Source organism: Pseudophryne corroboree, chromosome 1, assembly GCF_028390025.1.
Source record: "Pseudophryne corroboree isolate aPseCor3 chromosome 1, aPseCor3.hap2, whole genome shotgun sequence".
NCBI lineage: Eukaryota > Metazoa > Chordata > Amphibia > Anura > Myobatrachidae > Pseudophryne > Pseudophryne corroboree.
Genome location: NC_086444.1, coordinates 813,857,804 through 813,879,312, shown reverse-complemented (window position 1 = coordinate 813,879,312; position 21,509 = coordinate 813,857,804). Strand labels below are relative to the sequence as shown.

General features: G+C 48.9%; 1 long non-coding RNA gene across 1 annotated transcript in view; it reads left to right on the top strand.

The window, feature by feature from the left end:
* LOC134949098 (uncharacterized) overlaps positions 1 to 20,678 on the top strand; it is a 120,855-nt gene extending 100,177 nt beyond the window's left edge. The window contains exon 7 of the long non-coding RNA XR_010183103.1: positions 19,707 to 20,678. This is a non-coding gene — a long non-coding RNA (uncharacterized LOC134949098). The remainder of the gene's footprint in view (positions 1 to 19,706) is intronic.
* Positions 20,679 to 21,509: the final 831 nt, after the last annotated feature.

Below are 21,509 nucleotides of genomic sequence, written 5' to 3'. Positions count from 1 at the left end.
GGACGAGCGTACACAATAAGGAAGGATTTTGAATCCCGGGTAAGACTCATACCAGCCACACCAATCACACTGTACAACCTGTGATCTGAACCCAGTTAACAGCATGATAACAGCGGAGCCTTTGAAAAGATGGCTCACAACAATAATAACCCGATTTTTGTAACAATAACTATGTACAAGTATTGCAGACAATCCGCACTTGGGATGGGCGCCCAGCATCCACTACGGACTACGAGAAATAGAATTATCGGTAAGTAAATTCTTATTTTCTCTAACGTCCTAAGTGGATGCTGGGGACTCCGTCAGGACCATGGGGATTATACCAAAGCTCCCAAACGGGCGGGAGAGTGCGGATGACTCTGCAGCACCGAGTGAGAGAACTCCAGGTCCTCCTCAGCCAGGGTGTGCCCCTGACCAAGTAGCAGCTCGGCAAAGTTGTAAAGCCGAGACCCCTCGGGCAGCCGCCCAAGATGAGCCCACCTTCCTTGTGGAATGGGCATTTACATATTTTGGCTGTGGCAGGCCTGCCACAGAATGTGCAAGCTGAATTGTACTACACATCCAACTAGCAATCGTCTGCTTAGAAGCAAGAGCACCCAGTTTTTTGGGTGCATACAGGATAACAGCAAGTCAGTTTTCCTGACTCCAGCCGTCCTGGAAACCTATATTTTCAGGGCCCTGACAACATCTAGCAACTTGGAGTCCTCCAAGTCCCCAGTAGCCGCAGGTACCACAATAAGCTGGTTCAGGTGAAACGCTGACACCACCTTAGGGAGAAACTGGGGACGAGTCCGCAGCTCTGCCCTGTCCGAATGGACAATCAGATATGGGCTTTTGTGAGACAAAGCCGCCAATTCTGACACTCGCCTGGCCGAGGCCAGGGCCAACATCATGGTCACTTTCCATGTGAGATATTTCAAATCCACAGATTTGAGCGGTTTAAACCAATGTGATTTGAGGAATCCCAGAACTACGTTGAGATCCCACAGTGCCACTGGAGGCACAAAAGGGGGTTGTATATGCAGTACTCCCTTGACAAACTTCTGGACTTCAGGAACTGAAGCCAATTCTTTCTGGAAGAAAATCGACAGGGCCGAAATTTGAACCTTAATGGACCCCAATTTGAGGCCCATAGACACTCCTGTTTGCAGGAAATGCAGGAATCGACCGAGTTGAAATTTCTTCATGGGCCTTCCTGGCCTCACACCACGCAACATATTTTCGCCACATGTGGTGATAATGTTGTGCGGTCACCTCCTTCCTGGCTTTGACCAGGGTAGGAATGACCTCTTCCGGAATGCCTTTTTCCCTTAGGATCCGGCGTTCAACCGCCATGCCGTCAAACGCAGCCGCGGTAAGTCTTGGAACAGACATGGTACTTGCTGAAGCAAGTCCCTTCTTAGCGGCAGAGGCCATGAGTCCTCTGTGAGCATCTCTTGAAGTTCCGGGTACCAAGTCCTTCTTGGCCAATCCGGAGCCACGAGTATAGTTCTTACTCCTCTACGTCTTATAATTCTCAGTACCTTAGGTATGAGAAGCAGAGGAGGGAACACATACACCTACAGGTACACCCACGGTGTTACCAGAACGTCCACAGCTATTGCCTGAGGGTCTCTTGACCTGGCGCAATACCTGTCCAGTTTTTTGTTCAGGCGGGACGCCATCATGTCCACCTTTGATCTTTCCCAACGGTTCACAATCATGTGGAAGACTTCCCGATGAAGTCCCCACTCTCCCGGGTGGAGGTCGTGCTGAGGAAGTCTGCTTCCCAGTTGTCCACTCCCGGAATGAACACTGCTGACAGTGCTAACACATGATTTTCCGCCCAGCGAAGAATCCTTGCAGTTTCTGCCATTGCCCTCCTGCTTCTTGTGCCGCCCAGTCTGTTTACGTGGGCGACTGCCGTGATGTTGTCCCACTGGATCAATACCGGCTGACCTTGAAGCAGAGGTCTTGCTAAGCTTAGAGCATTGTAAATTGCTCTTAGCTCCAGTATATTTATGTGGAGAGAAGTCTCCAGACTTGATCACACTCCCTGGAAATTTTTTCCTTGTGTGACTGCTCCCCAGCCTTTCAGGCTGGCATCCGTGGTCACCAGGACCCAGTCCTGAATGCCGAATCTGTGGCCCTTTAGTAGATGAGCACTCTGCAGCCACCACAGAAGAGACACCCTTGTCCTTGGAGACAGGGTTATCCGCTGATGCATCTTAAGATGCGATCCGGACCATTTTTCCAGCAGATCCCACTGAAAAGTTCTTGCGTGAAATCTGCCGAATGGAATCGCTTCGTAAGAAGCCACCATTTTTCCCAGGACCCTTGTGCAATGATGCACTGACACTTTTCCTGGTTTTAGGAGGTTCCTGACTAGCTCGGATAACTCCCTGGCTTTCTCCTCTGGGAGAAACACCTTTTTCTGGACTGTGTCCAGAATCATCCCTAGGAACAGCAGACGTGTCGTCGGAGACAGCTGCGATTTTGGAATATTTAGAATCCACCCGTGCTGTCGTAGAACTACTTGAGATAGTGCTACTCCGACCTCCAACTGTTCTCTGGACCTTGCCCTTATCAGGAGATCGTCCAAGTAAGGGATAATTAAGACGCCTTTTCTTTGAAGAAGAATCATCATTTCGGCCATTACCTTGGTAAAGACCCGGGGTGCCGTGGACAATCCAAACGGCAGCGTCTGAAACTGATAGTGACAGTTTTGTACTACGAACCTGAGGTACCCTTGGTGAGAAGGGCAAATTGGGACATGGAGGTAAGCATCCTTGATGTCCAGGGACACCATATAGTCCCCTTCTTCCTGGTTCGCTATCACTGCTCTGAGTGACTCCATCTTGATTTGAACCTTTGTATGTAAGTGTTCAAATATTTCAGATTTAGAATAGGTCTCACCGAGCCGTCTGGCTTCAGTACCACAATATAGTGTGGAATAATACCCCTTTCCTTGTTGTAGGAGGGGTACTTTGATTATCACCTGCTGGGAATACAGCTTGTGAATTGTTTCCAATACTGCCTCCCTGTCGGAGGGAGACGTTGGTAAAGCAGACTTCAGGAACCTGCGAGGGGGAGACGTCTCGAATTTCCAATCTGTACCCCTGGGATACTACTTGTAGGATCCAGGGGTCCACTTGCGAGTGAGCCCACTGCGCGCTGAAACTCTTGAGACGACCCCCCACCGCAGCTGAGTCCGCTTGTACGGCCCCAGCGTCATGCTGAGGACTTGGCAAAAGCGGTGGAAGGCTTCTGTTCCTGGGAATGGGCTGCCTGCTGCAGTCTTCTTCCCTTTCCTCTATCCCTGGGCAGATATGACTGGCCTTTTGCCTGCTTGCCCTTATGGGGACGAAAGGACTGAGGCTGAAAAGACGGTGTCTTTTTCTGCTGAGATGTGACTTGGGGTAAAAAAGGTGGATTTTCCAGCAGTTGCCGTGGCCACCAGGTCCGATGGACCGACCCCAAATAACTCCTCCCCTTTATACGGCAATACTTCCATGTGCCGTTTGGAATCTGCATCACCTGACCACTGTCGTGTCCATAAACATCTTCTGGCAGATATGGACATCGCACTTACTCTTGATGCCAGAGTGCAAATATCCCTCTGTGCATCTCGCATATATAGAAATGCATCCTTTAAATGCTCTATAGTCAATAAAATACTGTCCCTGTCAAGGGTATCAATATTTTCAGTCAGGGAATCCGACCAAGCCACCCCAGCGCTGCACATCCAGGCTGAGGCGATCGCTGGTCGCAGTATAACACCAGTATGTGTGTATATACTTTTTAGGATATTTTCCAGCCTCCTATCAGCTGGCTCCTTGAGGGCGGCCGTATCTGGAGACGGTAACGCCACTTGTTTTGATAAGCGTGTGAGCGCCTTATCCACCCTAAGGGGTGTTTCCCAACGCGCCCTAACTTCTGGCGGGAAAGGGTATAACGCCAATAATTTTCTATCGGGGAAAACCCACGCATCATCACACACTTCATTTAATTTATCTGATTCAGGAAAAACTACAGGTAGTTTTTTCACACCCCACATAATACCCTCTTTTGTGGTACTTGTAGTATCAGAAATATGTAACACCTCCTTCATTGCCCTTAACATGTAACGTGTGGCCCAAATGGAAAATACGTTTGTTTCTTCACCGTCGACACTGGAGTCAGTGTCCGTGTCTGTGTCGACCGACTGAGGTAAATGGGCGTTTTAAAGCCCCTGACGGTGTTTGAGACGCCTGGACAGGTACTAATTGGTTTGCCGGCCGTCTCATGTCGTCAACCGACCTTGCAGCGTGTTGACATTATCACGTAATTTCCTAAATAAGCCATCCATTCCGGTGTCGACTCCCTAGAGAGTGACATCACCATTACAGGCAATTGCTCCGCCTCCTCACCAACATCGTCCTCATACATGTCGACACACACGTACCGACACACAGCACACACACAGGGAATGCTCTGATAGAGGACAGGACCCCACTAGCCCTTTGGGGAGACAGAGGGAGAGTTTGCCAGCACACACCAAAAACGCTATAATTATACAGGGACAACCTTTATATAAGTGTTTTTCCCTTATAGCATTTTAATATATATAGTCATATCGCCAAATAAGTGCCCCCCCTCTCTGTTTTAACCCTGTTTCTGTAGTGCAGTGCAGGGGAGAGCCTGGGAGCCTTCCCACCAGCATTTCTGTGAGGGAAAATGGCGCTGTGTGCTGAGGAGAATAGGCCCCGCCCCCTTTTCGGCGGGCTTCTTCTCCCGTTTTTCTGAGACCTGGCAGGGGTTAAATATATCCATATAGCCCCCAGGGGCTATATGTGATGTATTTTTAGCCAGAATAAGGTACTATCATTGCTGCCCAGGGCGCCCCCCCCAGCGCCCTGCACCCTCAGTGACCGCTGCTATGAAGTGTGCTGACAACAATGGCACACAGCTGCAGTGCTGTGCGCTACCTTATGAAGACTGAAAAGTCTTCTGCCGCCGGTTTCTGGACCTCTTCACTTTTCGGCATCTGCAAGGGGGTCGGCGGCGCGGCTCCGGGACGAACCCCAGGGTGAGACCTGTGTTCCGACTCCCTCTGGAGCTAATGGTGTCCAGTAGCCTAAGAAGCCAATCCATCCTGCACGCAGGTGAGTTCACTTCTTCTCCCCTAAGTCCCTCGATGCAGTGAGCCTGTTGCCAGCAGTACTCACTGAAAATAAAAAACCTAACAAAACTTTTACTCTAAGCAGCTCTTTAGGAGAGCCACCTAGATTGCACCCTTCTCGGCCGGGCACAAAAATCTAACTGAGGCTTGGAAGAGGGTCATAGGGGGAGGAGCCAGTGCACACCACCTGATCCTAAAGCTTTTACTTTTGTGCCCTGTCTCCTGCGGAGCCGCTATTCCCCATGGTCCTGACGGAGTCCCCAGCATCCACTTAGGACGTTAGAGAAATGTAGTTATATCTTGTCAAAGTTGTATACTGTATATGTTTTATTCCTCCCACACTTGTATATGTAAAGATAAAAGCAATATTTTGTGTCAGGAAAATAGACAGTATGACAGAATTACATTTTAGGGCAAACTGATATATACATTAAGGTTTATAGATATTTTGTAATATAAGTGGTGTTGAGATGCATCTATACAATTGACAAAGATAGAGCTAGATGAAAAGTGCGGAAAAGGGTTTCCAGTATACAGTGTCTAGTTAGACAGTCAGTACGTCGACACTAAATGCTTGACATGCAGTAGGTTGACATGGTCAAAATGTCGTCATGGTCATTAGGTCGACCTATGAAAGGTTGACAGTGCTTATGGTTGACATGAGTTGAATTTTTTCATTTTTCATACTTTAACATCCGCATGGACTACAATTGGGAATAGTAACTTGAGCTGAGAGCAGAGCACGCAAGATGTACGGAACGCTAATTGGGGGTGCTGAGACTGCGAAAGTGACACAAAAATATGCGGTGTCAACCATTTTCCATGTCAACATTTTCCAGTGTCTACCTTTCACAGGTCGACCTAATGACCATGTTGACATTTTGTCCGTTTTGACCTTTTCACTGCAGACTAGTTGGTGTCGACCTAATGATTGTAGACCTTCTTACGGTAGATAACCATATCCGCTGAAAAGTGATTTCAGGAATTTATGCTGTATACTTAAGGCAAGGACCTCTGTTAGTTTTTCTTTCCACTAAAGGTCCCCATACACTAGAATGATATGTCTGAGGCTGAAGTCGGAGGCGATTTCCCTTGGATCAGATAGACAGCCAAAATGACCGATTTCACCCAATATATCAGCCCGAATGCCCGTATTGGGCTGAAATCGGGCATAATCGTTCTAGTGTATGGTGCCCTTAAAACTACCTGTACCATACCAAGTGTTATATATGCAAGACAGTGAAAGCTGAGGGACACTAATTGACAGAAGTTGCTGTAGGAGTTGGGCTTTTTGAGAACTGGGGGACAGTCTGTACTGATGGCTTGAGGAGATTTGAAGCCGTACAATAGGAAGATGATGACAATAGAAATGTAATTTAGGGAAAAAGGAGGGTGGGTTTGGGACTGGCAATAATAGGGTGCTTACAGTTAAAACTGGCAGAAAGTATATAAAATGTACGCTTTCTAGCACAGTTTTCCTAGTAAGATAGTGGGCCAAATAGCAACATGTTTAAATGTGACCAGTAGCGGATCTTGCCACGGGCAAGCAGGACTTTTGCCCGGGGCGCCGCCTTCCGGAGGGCGCCAGCGCCATTCGGAGGGCGCCGCACCATGGCAAGATCCGCTGCTGCTGTGCCCCCCGTTGGTCGCTCTGTCCCGCTGCCGCTGTCCCCCGCTGCCCCCCGCTGTGAAGGGAACTAGACGCGTATCGTCTAGTTTCCCTTCATGGAGAGGACCTTTACTGTGCGGTGCGCGATGACGTCATCGCGCACCGCACAGCAAAGGCCCTCTCCACGAAGGGAAACTAGACGCGAGCGTCTAGTTTCCCTTCGTGGAGAGGACCTTTGCTGTGCGGTGCGCGATGACGTCATCGCGCACCGCACATCATTTCACTACTGTACAGGGGGCGTAAATGGCCACGCCCCCTTACGAAGCCACGCCCCCTTTGCCCGCCCGGGGCGCTGGAAGAAGCAGAACCGGCCCTGAATGTGACATATGATAGGGCAGTAAACATGGAAGGGTTTTGCATATTTAGGAAGGACTGAAAATGGGAAAACCTTTTGTCTACATATTAAATCCGTAAGGAAAGGAAAAATGTAGTGCCTTTGTTGGAACATATTCAGAATATGGAAAGAAATATAATATTAAAATTATAATATTAAAATGCTGATTGATATTTATTATAAGTCTCCAATTATAAGAGTATTTCAAAAGTCAATCATCCGTATGGATGGAAAAACACTTTTATATATGGGGCATTTAAAATACCCAGATATAAATTGGGACAGTTAAAGTAATAATTTGGGCAAAGATAACTGCTTTTCATCACTATTGTAACAGCTTTTCCAGATGGCGACCAAAGCAACTAGATGGGTTGGGGCAATTAATATACCTGGTATTTTATGATAGAAATTGTATATCTAGCATAATGGGGCATATTGGTTTGAGTAATTATAATGTGATCCCATTTGAAGTGTGTTTTGAGAAGACCTTTGTAGGGTGGGCTATAGAAACCATGAATACAAACACTAAATTTAATCAGCTTACAGAACAATTTGTTTATAAACTGGGATAGTGTCTTAATTAAACAAGGTTTTTATGTTTTGCAGTTACATACAGCACATTTGTCTTTGTTATAATTTCAGGTCATACATATGGAAGGTACATTCATTCGTTACCTGGAACGATTGTAATAGTGCACAGCTTGCGTCTTATAAAACAATAGAAAATGCCTCCATAGGCTCAGAGCAAATTTAAAAAAGTACAATTTCTCTAACGTCCTAGAGGATGCTGGGGTCCATATTAGTACCATGGGGTATAGACGGGTCCACCAGGAGCCATTGGCACTTTACGAGTTTAATAGTGTGGGCTGGCTCCTCCCTCTATGCCCTTCCTACTAGACTCAGTTTAGAAAATGTGCCCGGAGGAGCCGGTCACAGCTAGGGGAGCTCTACAGAGTTTATTTCTTCCTTTTCAGTTTTTTTTTATTTTACAGGGAGGCTGTTGGCGACAGCCTCCCTGCAGCGTGGGACTGAGGGGGGGAAGAGCAGTGCCCGCCCCGCGGGGTCTTGAGCCACTGCTCCCGCTGACTAGGCACTAGCTCCAGAGGGGTCCGATCGCGCCCCGCCGCAGGGGAACGCTCGCCCCGGCAGCCGGTCGCCACCCCCTCAGGAGCTGAAGATGGCGAGTGAGTCACTGTCCCCCCTTGCAAGCGGGGGGACAGTGTGAAGTGGGCGGCTAAAGGGTTAGGAGCGCGGTCTTAACCGCGCTCCTGGAAGGCTCAGCGGTACCTTGATGCGGCGATGGGGGGGAGCGCCCTGGGCCAGCCCCGGACCCTGCACTGGTTGTTTCCTGCATGTCGGGGTCTGCGGATCCAGGTCAGCCAAATCCTCCAGGCCAGTATAATCTTCTTGAGAGCAGGAAGCTGGCGCCATTGAAGGGGGTGGAGCTTCTCCTCAGAGCGGACCCAGCAGCGTTCAGTGCCATTTTCTCTGGCTGCAGTCGCTATCCACTGGATCCAGGTCCCTCCAGAGCTTTCTCCAGCAGTCTGTACGGTACCAGGAGGCTGTAGAAGGGAGGGGAGGCTGCATAATAGGCTGTGTCACCTATTAAGGGACACAGTCCGCGCTGGGAAGGGACTCCCTTTGCTTAAAAAGCGCTGTGTGTGCGTTGGCTCCAATCTCTGGGGGTAATTCCAAGATGATCGCAGCAGGAAATTTTTTAGCAGTTGGGCAAAACCATGTGCACTGCAGGGGGGGCAGATATAACATGTGCAGAGAGAGTTTGATTTGGGTGTGGTGTGTTCAATCTGCAACCTAAATTGCAGTGTCAAAATAAAGCAGCCAGTATTTACCCTGCACAGAAACAAAATAACCCACCCAAATCTAACTCTCTCTGCACATGTTATAACTGCCCCCCCTCCCCCCCTGCAGTGCACATGGTTTTGCCCAACTGCTAAAAAATGTTCCTGCTGCGATCAACTTGGAATTACCCCCTCTGTGTCTCTCTGCCTTTCTTTGGGGGGGAGAGGGGGGGGGGGAGGGGGAAACTCTGCCTACACAATACCCTGTGTGTTTGTGGGGTGTTTTGTGTGTGTGTGTGTGTGTGTGTGTGTGGTAACATGTCTAGGGACAATGTGTCATATGCTGCAGAGGATTTGTCCTCCCAGGAGGACAGAGCCGGCCTTAGGCATAGGCAAACTAGGCAAATGCCTAGGGTATTTGGTATGCTTAGGGGCACCAGCAGCTTCTGCTGATTAAAATGTATGTGACTGTGGCTGTATCTGCATACAAAATGCTACGTTGCAGTGTATTCCTGGAAATCACTGTAATGTAGCATTTCGTATGCAGATACAGCTGCAGTCGCACACAGAATATAGGCATGCTGCATATCATTTTAATCAGCAGAAGCTGCCTGTGTATCCTAGCCGCATAGTAATGCAAATAATATGATGCATTTTCATAAACAAAAGGCGCCCGACGTTAGCAGAGCTGCCAGCTGACACATGCCAGGCATCTCCTGCAGAACTAGCGGCGGTGCTAGGGGGCACCAGCCAAAATCTTGCCTAGGGCATCATATTGGTTAGGGCCGGCTCTGCCGGAAGACTCCATACCATGTAATCAGGATTGCACAGTTTTAGCGCAGATCCCAGCTAGAGAACCAGAATGGTTAGTCTCAGGGGGACTATTTCCAAGATTTCTGATAGAGTTGCTAGGACTGAGCACGCCACTCAGGTCCTCCAGTCCTCTATGGTGGTATGGTCTGATTCTGCCCCCTCGGGGTCCCAGGTGGTACATTCTCATAAACGGAGCTTGCAATTATGCAGGATGACACGGACACCGACTCTAACGCTGCAGACGGTCATGGGGATGTGTTGCGGGGGATGGCATCACTTGCCAAGGGGGTGCAGTTGATGATTGAGGCTGTTAGGGATGTTTTACACATTTCAGACACAGCTCCGGAACAGGTGGAGGAGGCCTTCTTCACAGATAATAAGAAGCCCCCCCTCACTTTCCCGGCATCCAAAGAATTGAATGCTATCTTTTGAAAAGGCATGGGAAACTTCGGAAAATAAATTCCAGATTCCCAAGAGGGTGTTGGTGGCTTTTCCCTTCCCAGAGGAAGATAGGAAGAGGTGGGAGTCCCCACCGATAGTCGACGCCTCTGTATCCAGCCTGTCCAAACAGGTAGTTTTACCGGTCCCGGGATCTACCGCGTTAAAGGACCCGGCAGATCGCAAGGTGGATGCTACGCTGAAATCCATTTACGCGGCTTCGGAGACTATATTGCGGCCTACTATAGCCTGTGCTTGGATTGCTAAAGCTATTGCCAGGTTGTCGATCACTCTGCAGGAGGAATCGTCTACGCTGGACAAAGGTGATGTTGATTTGTTTTTGCGTAATATTCAGGATTCTGCAGAGTTCCTGGTGGATTCCATGAAGGACCTGGGTTCCATAGCTGCGGGGATCTCCTCCATGTCAGTCTCGGCTCGCAGAGGTCTCTGGCTGCGCAACTGGTCTGCGGACGCGGAATCCAGGAAGTGTGTGGAAGACCTTCCGTACAAAGGTCAGGCTCTATTTGGGTAGGCGCTGGAAGCGTGGATTGCCACGGCTACCGGGGGTAAGTCTCCTTTTCTCCCCTCAGCTGCACCTGCTACGAAGAAGCCCTTTTCATCTAACACGTCACAGTCCTTTCGGGCCGCGTTGCCTAGAAAGAATAAGCCTTCGAACACCTTCTTCAGAGGTGGTCGTGCCAAAGGAAAGAAACCCGCTCCCGCAGGTTCCCAGACCCAGAAGCCCGCTTCTGATACCCCTAAGTCCTCCGCATGACGGTGGACAGCTAGGCCTGGAGGAAGGTCAGGTGGGGGCAAGACTCAGGCAATTCAGCGACGTCTGGGTGTCGTCGGGTCTGGACCCCTGGGTTCTGGATATAGTGTCCATGGGGTACAGACTGGAGTGCCAAGAGCCCCCACCTCACCGTTTCAGGCTTACCAGCTCTGCTGGCGGACAGGACAATTCTTCTGGAGGCCATCAGGAGATTGGTGGTGTCAGAGGTCATTGTTCAGGTTCCTCTTCAGCAACGGAACAAGGGTTATTATTCAAACCTTTTTGTTGTACCGAAACCGGATGGTTCGGTACGGCCTATTCTAAATTTAAAATCTTTGAACCCTTATCTCAAGGAGTTCAAATTCAAGATGGAATCTCTGAGAGCTGTCATTTCAGGGCTGTCGGAGGGGGAGTTCCTGGTGTCCCTGGACATCAAGGATGCTTACCTCCACATTTCAATTTGGGCACCGCATCAAGCTTATCTCAGGTTTGCGCTGATGGACGATCACTATCAGTTCCAGGCGCTGCCGTTTGGCCTCTCAACATCACCAAGGATCTTCACCAAGGTGATGGCGGAGATGTTGGTTCTCCTCCGCAAACAGGGGGTGAACATAATTCCATATCTGGACGATCTCCTGATCAAGGCGTCATCCAGGGAGAGGTTGTTGCGGTCCATCGCACTCACGACACAGCTGCTCAGGAAGCACGGTTGGATCCTGAATCTTCCGAAGTCTCATCTGGAGCCGACAAGGCGGCTGTCTTTCCTGGGAATGATCCTCGACACGGAAGTGCAGAGGGTATTTCTCCCGGCGGAGAAAGCGTTGGTGATTCAAACAATGGTCCGGGATGTCCTACGGGCCACCCGGGTATCGGTTCATCAATGCATACGCCTTCTGGGGAAGATGGTTGCCGCCTACGAGGCTCTGCAGTACGGCAGGTTTCATGCTCAACCTTTTCAACTGGACCTCTTGGACCAGTGGTCGGGCTCTCACCTACACATGCACAAGAGGATACGCCTGTCTCCGAAAGCCAGGATTTCACTCCTCTGGTGACTGCAACCTCCACACCTTCTGGAAGGGCGAAGGTTCGGAATTCAAGACTGGATACTTTTGACCACAGATGTAAGTCTAAGAGGTTGGGGAGCGGTCGCTCTGGGTAAAACCTTTCAAGGACGATGGTCGGATCAAGAGTCACTTCTCCCAATAAACATCCTGGAACTCAGGGCCATTTACAACGCCCTTCTACAAGCAGCACACCTTCTACAGGATCGGGCTGTTCAGGTGCAGTCGGACAACGTGACCACAGTGGCCTAAACCGACAAGGCGGAATGAAGAGCAGAGCTGCCATGGCAGAGGTGTCAAAGATCCTCATCTGGGCAGAAAGGCACGCGGTGGCGATGTCGGCAATCTTCATTTTGGGCGTAGACAACTGGGAAGCAGACTTCCTCAGCAGACACGATCTCCATCCAGGGGAGTGGGGCCTCCATCCGGAGGTGTTCGAGGAGGTAACCGGTTGGTGGGGGGTTCCTCACATAGACATGATGGCCTCCCACCTCAACCAGACCCACAGGCAGTTGCGGTGGACGCACTGGTAACACCTTGGGTGTTCAAGTCAGTGTATGTGTTCCCTTCACTTCCTCTGATACAAAGGGTTCTTCAAATCGTGAGAAGAACGAAGGTTCTGGCAATCCTCATTGCTCCAGACTGGCCAAGGAGGGCTTGGTACGCGGACCTGCTGGATCTTCTGCTGGAAGATCCACGGCCTTTACCTCTTCGGGAGGATCTGCTTCTGCAGGGGCCGTTCGCTTATCAAGACTTACCGCGGCTTCGATTGACGGCATGGCGGTTGAACGGCAGATCTTAGCTCGGAATGGTATCCCGAGTGAGGTCACTCCTACCCTGATACAGGTCAGGAAGGGGGTAACGTCTAAGCATTACCATCGCATTTGGAAGAAATATGTTTGTTGGTGTGAGGCCAAGAAGTTTCCGGCGGTGGAGTTTCAACTTGGTCGTTTTCTCCTTTTTCTGCAGGCAGGGGTGGATATGGGGCTGAGATTGGGCTCCATCAAGGTCCAGATCTCTGCTTGTCCATCTTCTTCCAAAAACAATTAGCTGTTCTTCCTGAGGTTCAGACCTTTTTAAAAGGGGTTCTGCACATCCAGTCTCTCTTTGTGGCGCCTACGGCTCCATGGGTTCTGGATGTGGTGTTGCAGTTCCTACAATCTGCTTGGTTTGAGCCTCTACAGGAGGCTGATCTCGAGTTTCTCACGTGGAAGGCGGTCACCTTGTTGGCCTTGGCTTCTGCACGACGCGTATCGGAATCGGGGCTTTATCTTGTAAAAGCCCCTATCTGATCTTCCATGAAGACAGGGCAGAACTTAGGACTCGTCCACAGTTCCTACCTAAGGTTGTGTCGGCTTTCCACATCAACCAGCCTATTGTGGTGCCAGTGGCGACTGACTCCTCAATTACTTCAAAGGCCTTGGATGTAGTGAGGACTTTGAAGATTTACGTGAAGAGGACGGCTCGTCATAGGAAAAGTGACTCTGTTTGTCCTCTATGATCCAAAGAAAATTGGATCTCCTGCTTCTAAGCAGTTGATTTCACGCTGGATCAGGTTCACCATCCAGCATGCTTATTGCACGGCAGGATTGCCGTGTCCGAAATCCGTAAAGGCCCACTCTACTCGTAAAGTGGGTTCTTCCTGGGCGGCTGCCCTGGGGTGTCTCGGCGATACAACTCTGCTGAGCAGCTACTTGGTCTGGGTCGAACACGTTTGCCAAGTTTTACAAGTTCGATACTTTGGCCTCTGATGACCTCACGTTTGGTCAGGCAGTGTTAAAGGCCCACTCTACTCGTAAAGTGGGTTCTTCCTGGGCGGCTGCCCTGGGGTGTCTCGGCGATACAACTCTGCTGAGCAGCTACTTGGTCTGGGTCGAACACGTTTGCCAAGTTTTACAAGTTCGATACTTTGGCCTCTGATGACCTCACGTTTGGTCAGGCAGTGTTGCAGGAGCCTCTGCGCTCTCCCTCCCGTACTGGGAGCTTTGGTACATCCCCATGGTACTAATATGGACCCCAGCATCCTCTAGGACATTAGAGAAAATAGGATTTTAGTAACCTACCGGTAAATACTTTTCTCGTAGTCCGTGGAGGATGCTGGGCGCCCACCCAGCGCTTCGTTTCCTGCATTGGTTTTATAGTTCAGTGTTACCTGGTTCCTAGGTAAGTTCTGCGTTATTTATTGTTTCAGCTTTTGCTGAGTTGTTCCGGCATGTTGGCCGGATTTTCATGTTTGTGTGAGCTGGTATGAATCTCGCCACTATCTGTGTAATTCCTTCTCTCGAAGTATGTTGTCTCCTCAGGCACAGTTTCTAGACTGAGTCTGGTAGGAGAGGCATAGAGGAAGGAGCCAGCCCACACTATTAAACTCTTAAAGTGCCAATGGCTCCTGGTGGACCCGTCTATACCCCATGGTACTAATTTGGACCCCAGCATCCTCTACGGACTACGAGAAAAGGATTTACCGGTAGGTAACCAAAATCCTATTATTACTAAATCTTTGGCAGCTCAGCCGTTTAACCGCCTTTTCCAGCCAATGACCAGAATAGACGTTACCTAGAAAATAACAGGGGAGCGCTCATAGGGCCTAATTCAGATCTGATCGCAGCAGCAAATTTGTTAGCAGTTGGGCAAAACCTTTTGCACTGCAGGGGAAGGGGGGGGGGGGGGGGGGGGCAGATATAACATGTGCAGAGAGAGTTAGATTTTGGTGGGGTGTGTTCAATCTGCAATCTAAATTGCAGTGTCAAAATAAAGCAGCCAGTATTTACCCTGCACAGAAACAATATAACCCACCCAAATTCAAATAAGCTTCACTATTATTGTTATCTTGTTACCATATTTGAATTGGGCCTATGGTTTGTCAATAAGGTGTATTTAAGCAGTATTACCCTGGTAGAATTTGCTGCCTTTTAGGATTTCCACATGGTTCAGATAAGCCAACATACCAAGTTAATTTTAAGTTCTTTATTTTGGGTCACCTCAGTCTCCCTTCCCCAGCTCGACCCTTCCCCTCTCTGCTGACGCTACACGATTACTTCCCAACCCCCAGCGCATTGGACTGCAGTGTGATCGCAGGGTTCAGATAGGCAAACTTCCCTATGTGCTGCTCAGTGTCAGTGACTCCTTCCCATCCCTTCCACCAGCTCCTCCTCATTCCCATACTTACCATGATGGCCAGTCCTCCTCTCTGCTGTTAACGGCCACCCTCTTTCTCCGACTCCTGTTCCACAGTTACTCAGTCATGAAAAAAGTGCAGATTTCACATTCTACTGTCTCTAGAGAGGAATGTGCATTGTAATACTTACACTAATATACCTGTGAGTTTTCCACACGGCAAAATTATGAATGAAAAATAAAAAAGAATAGTGTGCATACTGTGTGAAATATGTATGAATTAAAGAGTGTTGCACTCTGCTATATTGAGGTAAAATAAGGCCTTTACATACCTGACTGCTAATCCTCCTAGACAACTGAGAACTACATAGTGATCAATGTTAAATTTAAATGTAACCAACTTTGCTTAAATGATTACATCCTGTAACAATTTAATTTCTCTTGCAGCAAGGCTGGAGGACACTGGACCATAGTATTGCAGGCTGGGGCTAGCAATGGCACTTAATGTAAACTGTAGCTTTAAACCTATGATCCTCTCTCCTGCATCCCCATGATTCCAGTCAGAGCCGGCCCTAGGTATAGGCAAACTAGGCAATTGCCTAGGGCATCTGGTATGCCTAGGGGCATCAGCAGCTTCTGCTGATTAAAATGATATGCGGCATGCCTATATTCTGTGTGTAGCATTTCGTACGCAGATACAGCCACAGTCGCACACAGTATATAGGCATGCTGCATATCATTTTAATCAGCAGAAGCTGCTTGTGCATCCTAGCCACATAGCAATGCAAATAAGATGCATTTTCATAAAAAATAGGCACCCGACGTTAGCAGAGCTGCCAGTTGACTCACGCTGGGAAAGTGTATAAGGGCATTAATAATGTGTAACATATGTGTAAGGGGCACTATGTGTGTCATAATGTGTATAAGGGCACTAATAATGGGGGTCATTCCGAGTTGTTCGCTCGCAAGCTGCTTTTAGCAGCTTGCACACGCTAAGCCGCCGCCTACTGGGAGTGAATCTTAGCTTCTTAAAATTGCGAACGAAAGATTCGCAATTTTGCGATAAGACATCTCTGTGCAGTTTCTGAGTAACTCGAGACTTACTCGGCATCTGCGATCAGTTCAGTGCTTGTCGTTCCTGGTTTGACGTCACAAACACACCCAGCGTTCGCCCAGACACTCCTCCGTTTCTCCAGCCACTCCCGCGTTTTTCCCAGAAACGGTAGCGTTTTTTCACACACACCCATAAAACGGCCAGTTTCCGCCCAGAAACACCCACTTCCTGTCAATCACAGTACGATCACCAGAACGAAAAAAAAAACGTGAGTAAATTCCTAACTGCATAGCAAATTTACTTGGCGCAGACGCAGTGCGAACATTGCGCATGCGCACTAAGCGGAAAAAATCGCTGCGATGCGAAGAAATTTACCGAGCGAACAACTCGGAATGACCCCCAATGTGCGGCATATGTGTAAGGCCAAATGTGCACACTGTTCTTATTTAAATTACAGGGGGTAGGAAAACTAAAAAAAGGACTGCTATGGGTGGGGGGTGATGGTGCTGGGAAAGGGGTGCAGGGTCAGAGGCGGAACTAGCGGTGGTGCTAGGGGGCACCAGCCAAAATCTTGCCTAGGGCATCATATTGGTTAGGGCCGGCTCTGATTCCAGTCTTTAGGTGTCTGTGGGGTTGGTCACATTTTAGGAGGGCAATTTCTTTTTCTTTTGACTTTTTTTTGGAAATTTGTTTTTATTTGTAGCTAGGTCTGTTCGCTGCTTGTGGAATTGCACAGTTTCAGTGCAGTGGTAACAGGAACTCTGTTCAGCTCGCTGATTACAGTTGCATCAGCGAGGGTGGGTGCGCGGCTAGTTGTGACCCTGCCACAGCACTCTGCACTCCATTGAGACTGCCTGGGCTCAGGAAGCAGTGCATGCTGTTACCCTTTTAGAGGGTACCAGCAGTTAGTGCTGTCTCAAATGGCAGACGCCATTTTGCTGGGTCTCTTGCGGCGGCTCCACTCCCATGCAAGGAGTAGGATCGGGCATGCTACAGGCTGCGTGTACACGGTGTCAGTGGAGAATGGAGGGGACGGAGCTTCAGTAGCAGCAGTCCCCCTCCTGCAGTGGTACAAGTTGGGGAGTCCTGCTGGAAAAGTTAGTTTCCTCTGCTGGGACTGCTGATTCTCCTGCACTTCAGACCAGCTCCTCTTGTCTACAACATCTGTATTGGGCCTGTATTTGTATATATTGCTGTACCACTGTCCCATGTGTGTGTATCTGTGTATACTGTAGGTTGTTTCCTCATCTCAAGCGCAGTATCCCGTCCCTAAAATGGGTTGGTTCACACTCTGACTCCGTAGCATGGAGTGTATGGCATGGGAGTTTTGAAACTGTTTGTTGTAACGTTTGTGCAAGGCGCATAAGCGCTTTCCTCCTTTAAAAGTAAAGTGAACTTGCTGAGACTAGCGTGCCAGCAAGTCACAGTCTTCCTTGTGATTTGAGACATTCTGTAGACTGTTTCCATATAGATTGCTAAGTGGAAGGTCTGTGAAAATGCTGGTCGGTCATTCATTTGCCTTCTTCAGTTCTCGAGGAGGAGACCAGGAGACCAAGAGGCCGTCGCATAAGAAGTTTTTTGTTTCTCGCAAGCACGCTTAAGTTAATCTGTTTCCAGCGGATCTTGTGTCCCAAGTTGGTATTGCCTTCAAAAGTTTATGCTACCGTGGCGCGTTAAGCTAATCACACTGCTCTTCCTATTTAGCGCTCGCTGTCCTTTAAAAATCCGCTACATTCATAAAATTTGGACAGTTGTCTCAAATCCATTTTCATAGGCTCCATGGTCATTATCCGACTTTTACTAGTCTCCCTATGGGCAGTTTCAACTATGCTAAGTTGGGGCTAACAAACTCGTCATAGGGCTTCACATTAATTTAGTGTGGAGGCCCTGCTTAGCTTGTCAAAACTACTTTGCGATGCAGCTATATAAGGGTGACTTCCAGCATTTCACCTACGGCTGTCTCAGCTTAGAGGTCCCTTTAGCTCTATGATTAGAATGCGCAGTCACACTTTTTCATTTGGGGTGGGCATTCTCTTAGGCCACAACTATTCTTGCCCAGACTTCCGTGGGACGTCCATTGCAAGTCTGTTTGCTTAAAGCCGCTTCTTCCCAGATAGAGGTTCAATTTCTTAGGTCCGTTTTTTTTATTGTAGTGCCGAACGGAACTCAGGGGCCAGGGCTCAAAGGAAGCCTAATGCCTACTGGGGTCAATCTTCAAGACAAATAAAATATAGATCCTATGTTGAGTGCGCACTTTTTGAGCAGCCTGGTGACGTATCAAGGTGACTCAGAGGTAACTCCCTATAAATACCTCCACCCCAAGAAGTGGGACAAACATGAAAAGAGAAATATGGCACCGATACATACAACCTAGCGCATCAGATGAAGATCAGAGAGCCACTGTAGTCAGTAGTCCTCATGTATGAAATTCCAAAACAGAGGAAAAGAAAAGTGCATATAGTGAAGCACAATTTCAAAAGGGTACATTTACGTTTGTAAATTTAAAAACATTTAATATGCACATATAAAAACATTAATCCACACACAATATTCAGTGCAGTAGCAGCAAACAAATAACACAAAGTGCAATGTGTCTAGCAGCAAATAAGGTATCCACACGGAGAGTCCAAAATTGGGCAATTACCAGATATAGATGAAAGAAGGCGTTTTAAATATGTACCATATATACTCGAGTATAAGTCGACCCGAATATAAGCCGAGGCACCTAATAATACCACAAAAACCTGGGAAAACTTATTGACACGAGTATAAGCCTAGGGTGGGAAATGCAGCTCTAGCCGTACACAGCCCTCAGTGCCAGATATGCCCCCACAGTGCCAGATAACAGATATGCCCTCATACTGCCAGATATGCCCCACAGTGCCAGATATGCCCTCATGCTGCCAAATATGCCCCACAGTGCCAGATATGCCCTCATGCTGCCACATATGCCCCTCATGCTGCCACATATGCCCCTCATGCTGCCAGATATGCCCCCTCATGCTGCCAGATATGCCCCCTCATGCTGCCAGATATGCCCCCTCCCCAAGTGCCAAATATGCTCCCCCAGTGCCTGTTACTTACCCCTCCGTCGATCCCGCGCTGTCTTCTGAATGAGGGACACGGAGCGCACAGCGCGCGCCTCTCCTGTGTCCTTCCTGCATCTCCGGCGGCCGCCGCGGGTCTAATAAAGGAAGTGCCGGTTCGTGATCAGAGGTCACGAACGGGTACTTCCTTTAATAGACCCACCGCTGCCGCCGGAGATGCAGGAGGGAAAAGTGAAATGGTTTTTATAGAGATGGTGATTTGAGGTTGGGTTGGGGCCACTATGCACTTTATGGTGACACATTTTAACCTGTGGGTGGATGCACACCTCTTAATTGGATGTAACCCCTTTTTTTTAAGTATTTCTTTTAAGTACCTTTATGAAACAATAATTTTAATAGGATTCCTCTCTCCCGTTTGTTGACGATTACTAACAACTTGTTTGTATATCTTCTTGGTACCAGACATGAGTTGGAAAACATGCATATAAGCTGGTGGGAGACCATATACATCTAAAGAATGCTGACAGCTAACATAAGGATTGGAAATCGCGGACACACAGTGCCATGGTAACAGCTGAACACGGCAGCAGAAGTGACGTACACGTTGCCATAGGGACAATGGAACATGACAGCGGAAATGACGGCGGGACGCCAAGAGACTCATGGGACCTGGAGTGAAGGGAAGCGGCCGAGGTCCGCAATGCCGATTGGAAGGAGAGCGGAAACGGAGATGGGGCGCGAACAGGCTCATGGGACTTGTAGTTTTTTAATGTATAGGAGCCAACAGCGCCCGCTCCGCCACCATAGGACGAGAGGTGGTTGTTTCCAAAGCGGAAATGACGTGGGGAGGATTATGGGAATGGTAGTTGCATTCTATTCATGTGATTCACCTGGGTCTGCTGCATTGTGATTGGCGGCAGGTTATTTAAAAAGGGAGGAAATGATGGAGGATGTTATATCACTGGAAGCCTTGATAAAGACCCGATGTAAAGGGGAGAAACGCGTTGGGTATTTATACCTGACTACCGGAGGGAGATCCTGGACTTTCAACCAGACGGAAGGTGAAGGAGCCATTGCAGTTGCTGTGGAATTACATATTTAAAACGCCTTCTTTCATCTATATCTGGTAATTGCCCAATTTTAGACTCTCCGTGTGGATACCTTATTTGCTGCTAGACACATTGCACTTTTGTGTTATTTGTTTGCTGCTACTGCACTGAATATTGTGTGTGGATTAATGTTTTTATATGTGCATATTAAATGTTTTTAAATTTACAAACGTAAATGTACCCTTTTGAAATTGTGCTTCACTATATGCACTTTTCTTTTCCTCTGTTTTGGAATTTCATACATGAGGACTACTGACTACAGTGGCTCTCTGATCTTCATCTGATGCGCTAGCTTGTATGTATCGGTGCCATATTTCTCTTTTCATGGGGTCAATCTTCGCTCAGTCTGGTCAACAGTCGGAGGGTGGTTGCAGGGCCGGCTCCAGGCACGTTCCTTAGGAGCGGCCACGCTGGGCGCCGACTCCTAAGGGTGGCCTGTAGCCGGCCGCAATTTTAAATCAGCCGCCAGTCTGTCAGCCAATCAGAGCTCGCGGACCGACAGTGGTAGTTGCTGCTGGACAGCGAGCTTTGACTGGCTGACGGAGCGGCAGCTGATTTCAGGCAGGGAGATGCCGGACTGAGAGGCAGGAGAGGCACACGCTGCGGTCTCCTCCCCTCATACAGAAGCAGCGGCGGCAGCAGCAGGAGAGGCCCACGGTGGTGAGCAGCATTACAGGGATCATATGTATCTAGCACTCATAGGTGTGCGCAGCTCAATTTATTAGAGGGTGCACGACTGGGGTGGCGTGCCTAGCATCGCCTACTGGGCGTGACTAGCATCACCTACCGGGCGTGTCTAGCACCAACTACTGGGCTAGAGTATATAATATATATATATACAGTGGTCGAAGTGGAAATTTTGAAGTGGGGGTATGGAAAAGTGAAGGCGTGGCCACTCAAAAGGGGGCATGTCCTTTAGTGTAGTTTACCATATTATATACCTCTTATACACATTATGCACCACAATAGGGTGTAGTACGGTATGCCGGCGCTCGGTCTCCCGGCGACCAGCATACCGGCGCCGGGAGCCCGACCGCCGGCATACAGACAGCGTGACGAGCGCAAAGGAGCCCCTTGCGGGCTCGCTGCACTCGCCATGCTGCGGGCACGGTGGCGCTTCTCTCCAGGGGGGTCGTGGACCCCCACGAGGGAGAAT